General features: G+C 42.7%; 1 protein-coding gene and 1 long non-coding RNA gene across 2 annotated transcripts in view; both read right to left on the bottom strand.

Annotated features, from left to right (window-relative positions):
• LOC134814771 (putative RNA-binding protein 15B) overlaps positions 1-10000 on the bottom strand; it is a 49363-nt gene that overhangs the window by 38463 nt on the left and 900 nt on the right. The gene's annotated exons all lie outside the window — the stretch shown is intronic.
• LOC134815667 (uncharacterized) lies at positions 5693-7699 on the bottom strand. Its single transcript, XR_010160264.1, has 2 exons — positions 6238-7699; positions 5693-6014 (listed from the first exon to the last, which is right to left on the bottom strand). It is a non-coding gene; the product is annotated as an uncharacterized LOC134815667 (long non-coding RNA).

Genomic DNA, 10000 nt, shown 5'->3' with positions numbered 1-10000 from the left:
GGAGAGAGGAACAGGTACAGGGAGATAGATAGGGGATAGAGAGAGGGGGGCTCATGTTTTTTTTGTCCGTGCAATTTTGTCTGTTTTCAGAAAATAGGACACCAAAACAGTTAGATCATATGGTTAAATCCAACGGTTAGATCCAACGGTTAGAAAGAACGGTTAGATCCAACGGTTAGATCCAACGGTTGGATCGAACGGTTGGATCAGACGGTTAGAAAGAACGGTTGGATCAAACGGTTGGATCGAGAGAGAGGCAGAAAGAGGTGCAGAGAGAGAGAGAGAGAGAGAGAGAGAGAGAGAGATAGAGAAAGAGAGAAAGAGAGAGAGGAAGATAGAGAAAGGGAGATAGAGAGAGAGGGATAGAGAGAGGGAGAGAGAGAGGGGACAGGGAGAGACATGAATGGAAAGAAATTGACAGAGGGACAGAGGGACAGAGAGGGGGGAGCTCGTGAGAGAGGGAGATAGATAGAGAGAGGGACAGAGAGAGGAGAGAGGAACAGGTACAGGGAGATAGATAGGGGATAGAGAGAGGGGGGCTCATGTTTTTTTTTGTCCGTGAGATTTTGTCCGTTTTCAGAAAATAGGGTACCAAAACGGTTAGATCGTACGGTTAGATCCAACGGTTAGATCCAACGGTTAGAAAGAACTGTTAGATCCAACGTTTAGATCCAACGGTTAGATCCAACGGTTAGATGTTAGATCCAACGGTTAGATCCAACGGTTAGATGTTAGATCCAACGGTTAGATCCAACGGTTGGATCGAACGGTTGGATCGAACAGTTAGAAATAACGGTTAGAAAGAACGGTTGGATCGAACGGTTGGATCGAGAGAGAGGCAGAGAGAGGGGACAGGGAGAGACATGAATGGAAAGAAATTGACAGAGGGACAGAGGGACAGAGAGGGGGGAGCTCGTGAGAGAGGGAGATAGATAGAGAGAGAGGGACAAAGAGAGGAAAGAGGAACAGGTACAGGGAGATAGATAGGGGATAGAGAGAGGGGGGCTCATGTTTTTTTTTGTCCGTGCAATTTTGTCCGTTTTCAGAAAATAGGATACCAAAACGGTTAGATCATATGGTTAAATCCAACGGTTAGATCCAACGGTTAGCAAGAACGGTTAGATCCAACGGTTAGATCCAACGGTTAGATCCAACGGTTGGATCGAACGGTTGGATCAGACGGTTAGAAAGAACGGTTGGATCAAACGGTTGGATCGAGAGAGAGGCAGAAAGAGATGCAGAGAGAGAGAGAGAGAGAGAGAGAGAGAAGAGAGAGAGAGAGAGAGAGAGAGAGAGAGAGAGAGAGATATAGAGAAAGAGAGAAAGAGAGAGAGAGAGGAAGATAGAGAAAGGGAGATAGAGAGAGAGGGATAGAGAGAGGGAGAGAGAGAGGGGACAGGGAGAGACATGAATGGAAAGAAATTGACAGAGGGACAGAGGGACAGAGAGGGGGGAGCTCATGAGAGAGGGAGATAGATAGAGAGAGGGACAGAGAGAGGAGAGAGCAACAGGTACAGGGAGATAGATAGGGGATAGAGAGAGGGGGGCTCATGTTTTTTTTTGTCCGTGCGATTTTGTCCGTTTTAAGAAAATAGGGTACCAAAACGGTTAGATCGTACGGTTAGATCCAACGGTTAGAAAGAACGGTTAGATCCAACGTTTAGATCCAACGGTTAGATCCAACGGTTAGATGTTAGATCCAACGGTTAGATCCAACGGTTGGATCTTACGGTTGGATCGAACAGTTAGAAATAACGGTTAGAAAGAACGGTTGGATCGAACGGTTGGATCGAGAGGCAGAGAGAGGGGACAGGGAGAGACATGAATGGAAAGAAATTGACAGAGGGACAGAGAGGGGGGAGCTCGTGAGAGAGGGAGATAGATAGAGAGGGAGAGGGACAGAGAGAGGAGAGAGGAACAGGTACAGGGAGATAGATAGGGGATAGAGAGAGGGGCCGGGGGCTCATGTTTTTTTTTGTCCGTGCGATTTTGTCCGTTTTCAGAAAATAGGATACCAAAACGGTTAGATCATACGGTTAAATCCAACGGTTAGATCCAACGGTTAGAAAGAACGGTTAGATCCAACGGTTAGATCCAACGGTTAGATCCAACGGTTGGATCAGACGGTTAGAAAGAACGGTTGGATCGAACGGTTGGATCGAGAGAGAGGCAGAGAGAGATGCAGAGAGAGAGAGAGAGAGAGAGAGAGAGAGAAGAGAGAGAGAGAGAGAGAGAGAGAGAGAGAGAGAGAGAGAGAGAGAGAGAGAGAGAGAGAGAGAGAGAGAGAGAGAGAGAGAGAGAGAGAGAGAGAGAGAGAGAGAGAGAGAGGAGAGAGAGAGAGGAGAGAGAGAGAGGAAGAGAGAGAGAGGAAGAGAGAGAGGAAGAGAGATAGGAAGAGAGAGAGAGAGGAAGAGAGAGAGGGACAGAGGATCCAACGGTTAGAAAGAACGGTTAGATCCAACGGTTAGATCCAACGGTTAGATCCAACGGTTAGATCCAACGGTTGGATCGAACGGTTGGATCAGACGGTTAGAAAGAAAGGTTGGATCGAACGGTTGGATCGAGAGAGAGGCAGAGAGAGATGCAGAGATAGAGAGAGAGATAGAGAGAGAAAGAGAGAGAGAGAGATAGAGAGAGAGAGAGAGAGAGAGAGAGAGAGAGAGAGAGAGAGAGAGAGAGAGAGAGAGAGAGAGAGAGAGAGAGAGAGAGGAAGAGAGATAGGAATAGAGAGAGGGAGAGAGAGAGAGGGTGGACAGGGAGAGACATGAATGGAAAGAAATTGACAGAGGGACAGAGAGGGACAGAGAGGGGGGAGCTCGTGAGAGAGAGAGAGGAAGAGAGAGAGGAAGAGAGAGAGGAAGAGAGAGAGAGGGACAGAGGAACAGACAGGGAGATAGATAGGGGATAGAGAGAGGGGGGCTCATGTTTTTTTGTCCGTGCGATTTTTTTGTCCGTTTTCAGAAAATAGGGTACCAAAATGGACAAAAATTTTGATTTTGATATAAATTGTCTCCATAATTTGTAACAGGCTATCTGCTGATATGAGTAGCACGGTTAATGACAATGGTCCTTTCTCATACTTTTAATCCTCAGTTAGGTACAAAGAATAGTCTACATATTTTTTAATAACATAAAAGGGATGAAAATCACTATATTTATGAAAAATATCGTTCGGTATATCAAGAAAACAACAATTTAACCAAGCAATATCTTCTAATTACTGCACTATAGGACCTATTTAAACTTATAAGGTCCAGTCTTTTAAACGTATACGATGTCAAACAAATTTAAATGTAATACAAGAACTGAGAAGGTATCATACACACGAGGACTGAGGAGGAGGACTGAGAGGGACTGAGTAAGAGGAGGAGGAGGAGGAGGACACAGAGGACGAGGAAAACTGAGGAGGAGGACTGATGAGGAGGACGAGGAAAAGGTCGTAGAAGGTATCGTACATACGAGGACTGAGGAAGAGGAGGACTGAGGAGGACTGAGAGGGACTGAAAAAGAGGAGGACGAGGAGAAAGACACGGAGGACGAGGAAAACTGAGAAGGAGGAGGAGGACGAGGAAAAGGTCTGAAAAGGTATCGTACATACGAGGACTGAGAAAGAGGAGGAGGACTGGGGAGGAAGACTGAGGAGGAGGAAGAGAAAGAGGAGGAGAACTGGGGAGGAGGAAGAGGAGGAGGATGAAGATAAGGAGGAGGCCTGAGAAAGACTGGGGAGGAGGAGGATTGAGTAGGAAGAAAAGGAGGATAAGGAGGACTGAGAATGTATTGTACATACGAGGACTGAAGAGGAGGAGTATGAGGACTGAAGAGGAGGAGAAGGACAGAGAAGGTATCGTAAGTTGTATACTAGGACTGAGGAGGAGGAGGACTGAGGAGGAGGAATGAGGAGGAGGACAGAGGAGGCGGAAGAGAAGGAGAAGGAGAACTGAGAAGGTATCGTGGACTGTGGAGGAAGAGTATGAGGACTGAAGAGGAGAAGAAGGACTGAGAAGGACAGAGAAGATATCGTACATACGAGAACTGAGGAACTGAGAAATGAGGAGGAGGAGGAGGAGGAGGTCTGAGCAGGGAGAGGAGGAGGATGAGGACTGGGGAAGACGACTGAAGAGAAGGAGGAAGAGGAGTAAGAGGTGGAAAACGAGGAGGACTGATGAAGATGATGAGGAATGAGGATGATGAGGAGGAGGATCAAGATGATGATGAATATGAGGAGGAGGACTGATGAAGATAACTGAGGAGGACTGAGGAGGAGAAGGAGAAGGTTTGAGAAGGTATCGTACATACGAGGACTGATGAGGAGGACTGAAGAAGAGTAGGAGAACTGTGGAGGAGGACTGAGGAGGAGGAAAAGAAAGAGGAGGAACAGGAGAACTGGGGGAAAGAAAGAGGAGAAGGATGAAGATAAGTAGGAGGACTGAGGAAGACTGAGGATGAGAAGGAGTACTGAAGAGGAAGAGGAGGAAGAGGAGGATGTGGAGGAGAACTGGGGAGGAGGAGGAGGAGGAGGATGAAGATAAGGAGGAGGACTGAGGAAGAGTAGGGAGGAGGACTGAGGGAAAGGAAGAGGAGGAGGACTGAAGTGGAGGAGGACAAAGGAGGTGGAGGAGTATGAGGACTGACGAGCTGGATAATGACATACGACGACTGAGGAGGATGATGACTGAGGAAGAGGATGATTGAGGAGAAGGAGGACTAAGGAGGAGGAGGACTGAGGAGGAGGAGGACTGAGGAGGAGGAGGAGGACTGAAGAGGAGGAGGAGGACTGGGGAGGAGGAAGAGAAGAAGGATGAAAATAAGGAGGAGGACTGAGGAAGACTGGGGAGGAGGATGAGGGAGAGGACTGAGGCGAAGGACTGAGAATGTATCGTACATACGAGGACTGAGGAGGAGGAGTAGGAGGACTGAAGAGGAGGAGGACTGGGGACTGAGAGAGAGAGGGATATAGAGGGAGAGGAGGGATAGAGAGTGGGAAAGAGAGGGATAGAGAGGCAGAGAGAGGGAGATAGAAAGGGGAGAGAGGAGAAAGAGCTGAGGGAGAGGGGAGAGAGGGGGCTGGGGGACAGGGAGATGGAAAGAGAGGAGGAGAGAGCGTGAGGGAGGGATAGGAGGAGAGAAGGAGGGAGATATAGTGAGATGGAGAGGGAGAGAAAGAGAGGGAGAGATAGAGAGGGGGAGAGAGAGAGAGAGAGAGAGAGAGAGAGAGAGAGAGAGAGAGAGAGAGAGAGAGAGAGAGAGAGAGAGAGAGAGAGAGAGAGAGAGAGAGAGAGAGAGAGAGAGAGAGAGAGAGAGAGAGAGAGAGAGAGAGAGAGAGAGAGAGAGAGAGAATGAGAGAGAGAGAGAGAGAGAGAGAGAGAGAGAGAGAGAGAGAGAGAGAGAGAGAGAGAGAGAGAGAGAGAGAGAGAGAGAGAGAGAGAGAGAGAGAGAGATAGAGAGAGAAAGGGAGATAGAGAGAGAGAAGGAAGTAGGAAGACGATGAGAAGTTGGATAAAGAGATATATTGCACACATAGAGGCCGTACGTGTGAGAGCTTTAAATAGAAAATAGGAAGTCAGTGACAAGTCGGGTAAAGAGATGAACTCTATAGAAAAGGGCCAGGAGAGCGAAGGATGAGGGCAAATAGGAAGACTGCAGCTGCGAGAAGTCGAAAGATGACATGAAGGTAAAACAAAAGAAAGCAACCTTATACTTAAAAGACTTAACAGAATTGAAAATGTACACATTAAAGTAACTATAAAACAGACCAACGATTGATCATATGTTGCCAACTCACATCAGAAAAATAACAAACGCCCTGTGTTTCAAAAAGTTCATAGTTTATCTAGGCCAATGTTCAACAATCAACACTCAAGCTTTTTGCCAAAAACCGAATAGAAGGGGCCCTTCGCTTCTGTGTCCTGGCGATTCTCAGTTTGCTCATAAAAGTCTGTGTAGTCTGATGTAATATGTTTAACGCACAAATCTCCGGTTACAGGCTTCAGCAATTGTTCACTAACCAATTAGACCTGAAATGAAAGAAATTGTATAATGGGAACCAGGTTACGATAAAAATGATCATCAAAATTACTTTTTTTAAGAAGGATACCTCACTATTCAAACATCATAGCAACAAACTTCACATATCAATTGTCGTTTGATGTTGTATTTAGTAAACCACCGGCTCTGCTTGTGCACAACACAAGGGTATTTATTTTTAAATGCACTATCCAAGGATGCTTTATTACATACCTTAGGCATTTAATCGTTGCAGTTGTTTCTATATGTGGCAGTCCTGAGCGTCAATCTTTTTCGTCTTTTGTCTGCTCATTTCTCATTTCAAATCGATGAGGCAGGACTAGAATTTAGCAATGTTCTGTGTGCTGTACCTAACTATAGTGTGCGTGGCATTTATTATCTTGGTCTCCGTAAATGTGGAAACCATTGAATATGTCTACCAATGCTCCTCAGTCGACCACAAAGCATTTAAAATAGCGTTTAGTGTTTTGACCAGCTGTGTATTTAGATGAAGCAAGGTCAGGAACCCAGCATGGTGGAGGATAATGACAGTTATCGTGCAAAAAGATCTGTCACTTTACTTTTGTAGCTTTCAATTCTATCAGAATCGTAGTTTGTAAATTCACATACCTTTGATGAAGTAAATGTTAGACAGTGTTTTTATGAATATATCCCCGTGAAAAACTTACTTAACAACAGTAAGATAATAAACTTCTGAGAAATTCAATCATGAAGGGTCTTATTTCATCAAAAAAGCTGAAGTTTGAAGGCCATTGAAAACAACGCTGATATAAATGAAAGCCAAATATATATGTAATCTTCAGCTCAACTGTCCATCATGTCTGTTAGATTATGATAGTTGCAGTTCAACTACAGTAAAAGCAGATAAAATTAAAACAATTATGCCCTTAAACTGTATGTCTTGAAAGAGCAGTTTCTTCTGGGCTTCTGGTTGTTAGAAGGCATCTCAGTTACCAGTACTTGTGATTCCGCGGTTATAGCTTGAACCATGTTTTGTGCATGCAACACTTAGATGAACCGTTGATTAGAAACATTGAAGAGATTTCAAAGCAATCTCTTGCAGTACTACCGTCTTCGTTCTTTAGACCAAAGTAGTTGAAAAGAATTATGTGGTGCCACAGGACTCTGCAGTAAATATCCACCATAAAGATCTTCACAATCCAGTCAACACCAGTGATCCCGGGAATTAGCTCTCTTTTGGTTTTTTCTTCCTTTCCACTTGGTCACTGAGCTGAAGTTACTCTCATCACCACATGTCAGTTCAATCAGTAAAACTAAAATATTCTTGGAGAATGGAACTAACTGACAAAATTAAAATATCCAACCTCTAGCATTGTAGGTATGCTGAGGGAATTGGGCAGGGTATTTATCTTCGTCAAACAGTATATTCCAATCTCTTGCATCACTAGAGATGTCCTTCTTCATCATCATCATCTCCTTACCAAGCTTCTAGTACTGGGTAAGTTTAGACCTGAACTTAAACCACAGCTCCCACAGTCCTCCTTGGGTGACGGGTGTGTTACTACTCTCTCTGTTGTCTGCCAATTGAATCGGAAAGGTCGAGGTGATTTCATGTTAGTCTTTAAATCTCTGTTGACAAAATGTGTAATACTCTAATCGTGAAATATCGTCAACTCACTACTAAAGCCCTTTGCATTGGATCAACTCCAACAAAATAACTTCAGGGTCAGCCTACAAAATGTTCTGAGTATCACAAAGTGGGATGAAAATGTCTCGTATAGCGCTCGATTTTTCCTAACGACATTTTTTAACTTTCGATAATGACGACCAAACGCATTGCGCGGCTTTTTATTTTTAATATAAATCTTTGCTAACAAAAAATTGCAAAACCCCAAAATTGTCCGATTCCAGTATATTATAAATTAAATTTCAAATGAATGAAACAGTTCTTGAAAATCAATAAACAATTTACCGTATTTAAAATTTTTTATAAATTTTAAATACATAATTGTTCAAATTTTGTTATTTTACAAAGTAATTTAAAATTATACAATTATAACCTATAATATTTATTCATATCATATTTTAAAATAGTAAAATGTATACGGGATAATAATTAGCAATTTTGTTAGATAAAAATAATTATTTTAAAAATAAAAAGCCGCGCAATGCGTTTGGTCGTCATTACCGAAAGTTAAAAAATATCGTTAGGAAAAATCGAGCGCTATACGAGACATTTTCACTCACTTTGTGAATACTCGAACATTTTGTAGGCTGACCTGAAGTTATTTTGTTGGAGTTGATCCAATGCAAAGGGCTTTAGTAGTGAGTTGACGATATTTCACGATTAGAGTATTACACATTTTGTCAATAGAGATTTAAAGACTAACATGAAATCACCTCGACCTTTCCGATTCAATTGGCAGACAACAGAGAGAGTAGTAACACACCCGTCACCCAAGGAGGACTGTGGGAGCTGTGGTTTAAGCTCAGGTCTAAACTTACCCAGTACTAGAAGCTTGGTAAGGAGATGATGATGATGAAGAAGGACATCTCTAGTGATGCAAGAGATTGGAATATACTGTTTGACGAAGATAAATACCCTGCCCAATTCCCTCAGCATACCTACAATGCTAGAGGTTGGATATTTTAATTTTGTCAGTTAGTTCCATTCTCCAAGAATATTTTAGTTTTACTGATTGAACTGACATGTGGTGATGAGAGTAACTTCAGCTCAGTGACCAAGTGGAAAGGAAGAAAAAACCAAAAGAGAGCTAATTCCCGGGATCACTGGTGTTGACTGGATTGTGAAGATCTTTATGGTGGATATTTACTGCAGAGTCCTGTGGCACCACATAATTCTTTTCAACTACTTTGGTCTAAAGAACGAAGACGGTAGTACTGCAAGAGATTGCTTTGAAATCTCTTCAATGTTTCTAATCAACGGTTCATCTAAGTGTTGCATGCACAAAACATGGTTCAAGCTATAACCGCGGAATCACAAGTACTGGTAACTGAGATGCCTTCTAACAACCAGAAGCCCAGAAGAAACTGCTCTTTCAAGACATACAGTTTAAGGGCATAATTGTTTTAATTTTATCTGCTTTTACTGTAGTTGAACTGCAACTATCATAATCTAACAGACATGATGGACAGTTGAGCTGAAGATTACATATATATTTGGCTTTCATTTATATCAGCGTTGTTTTCAATGGCCTTCAAACTTCAGCTTTTTTGATGAAATAAGACCCTTCATGATTGAATTTCTCAGAAGTTTATTATCTTACTGTTGTTAAGTAAGTTTTTCACGGGGATATATTCATAAAAACACTGTCTAACATTTACTTCATCAAAGGTATGTGAATTTACAAACTACGATTCTGATAGAATTGAAAGCTACAAAAGTAAAGTGACAGATCTTTTTGCACGATAACTGTCATTATCCTCCACCATGCTGGGTTCCTGACCTTGCTTCATCTAAATACACAGCTGGTCAAAACACTAAACGCTATTTTAAATGCTTTGTGGTCGACTGAGGAGCATTGGTAGACATATTCAATGGTTTCCACATTTACGGAGACCAAGATAATAAATGCCACGCACACTATAGTTAGGTACAGCACACAGAACATTGCTAAATTCTAGTCCTGCCTCATCGATTTGAAATGAGAAATGAGCAGACAAAAGACGAAAAAGATTGACGCTCAGGACTGCCACATATAGAAACAACTGCAACGATTAAATGCCTAAGGTATGTAATAAAGCATCCTTGGATAGTGCATTTAAAAATAAATACCCTTGTGTTGTGCACAAGCAGAGCCGGTGGTTTACTAAATACAACATCAAACGACAATTGATATGTGAAGTTTGTTGCTATGATGTTTGAATAGTGAGGTATCCTTCTTAAAAAAAGTAATTTTGATGATCATTTTTATCGTAACCTGGTTCCCATTATACAATTTCTTTCATTTCAGGTCTAATTGGTTAGTGAACAATTGCTGAAGCCTGTAACCGA

The sequence above is a fragment of the Bolinopsis microptera genome, chromosome 5 (genome assembly GCF_026151205.1).
Source record: "Bolinopsis microptera isolate Bmic1 chromosome 5, MBARI_Bmic_1.0, whole genome shotgun sequence".
NCBI lineage: Eukaryota > Metazoa > Ctenophora > Tentaculata > Lobata > Bolinopsidae > Bolinopsis > Bolinopsis microptera.
This window is presented reverse-complemented; position numbering and strand designations above follow the sequence as displayed.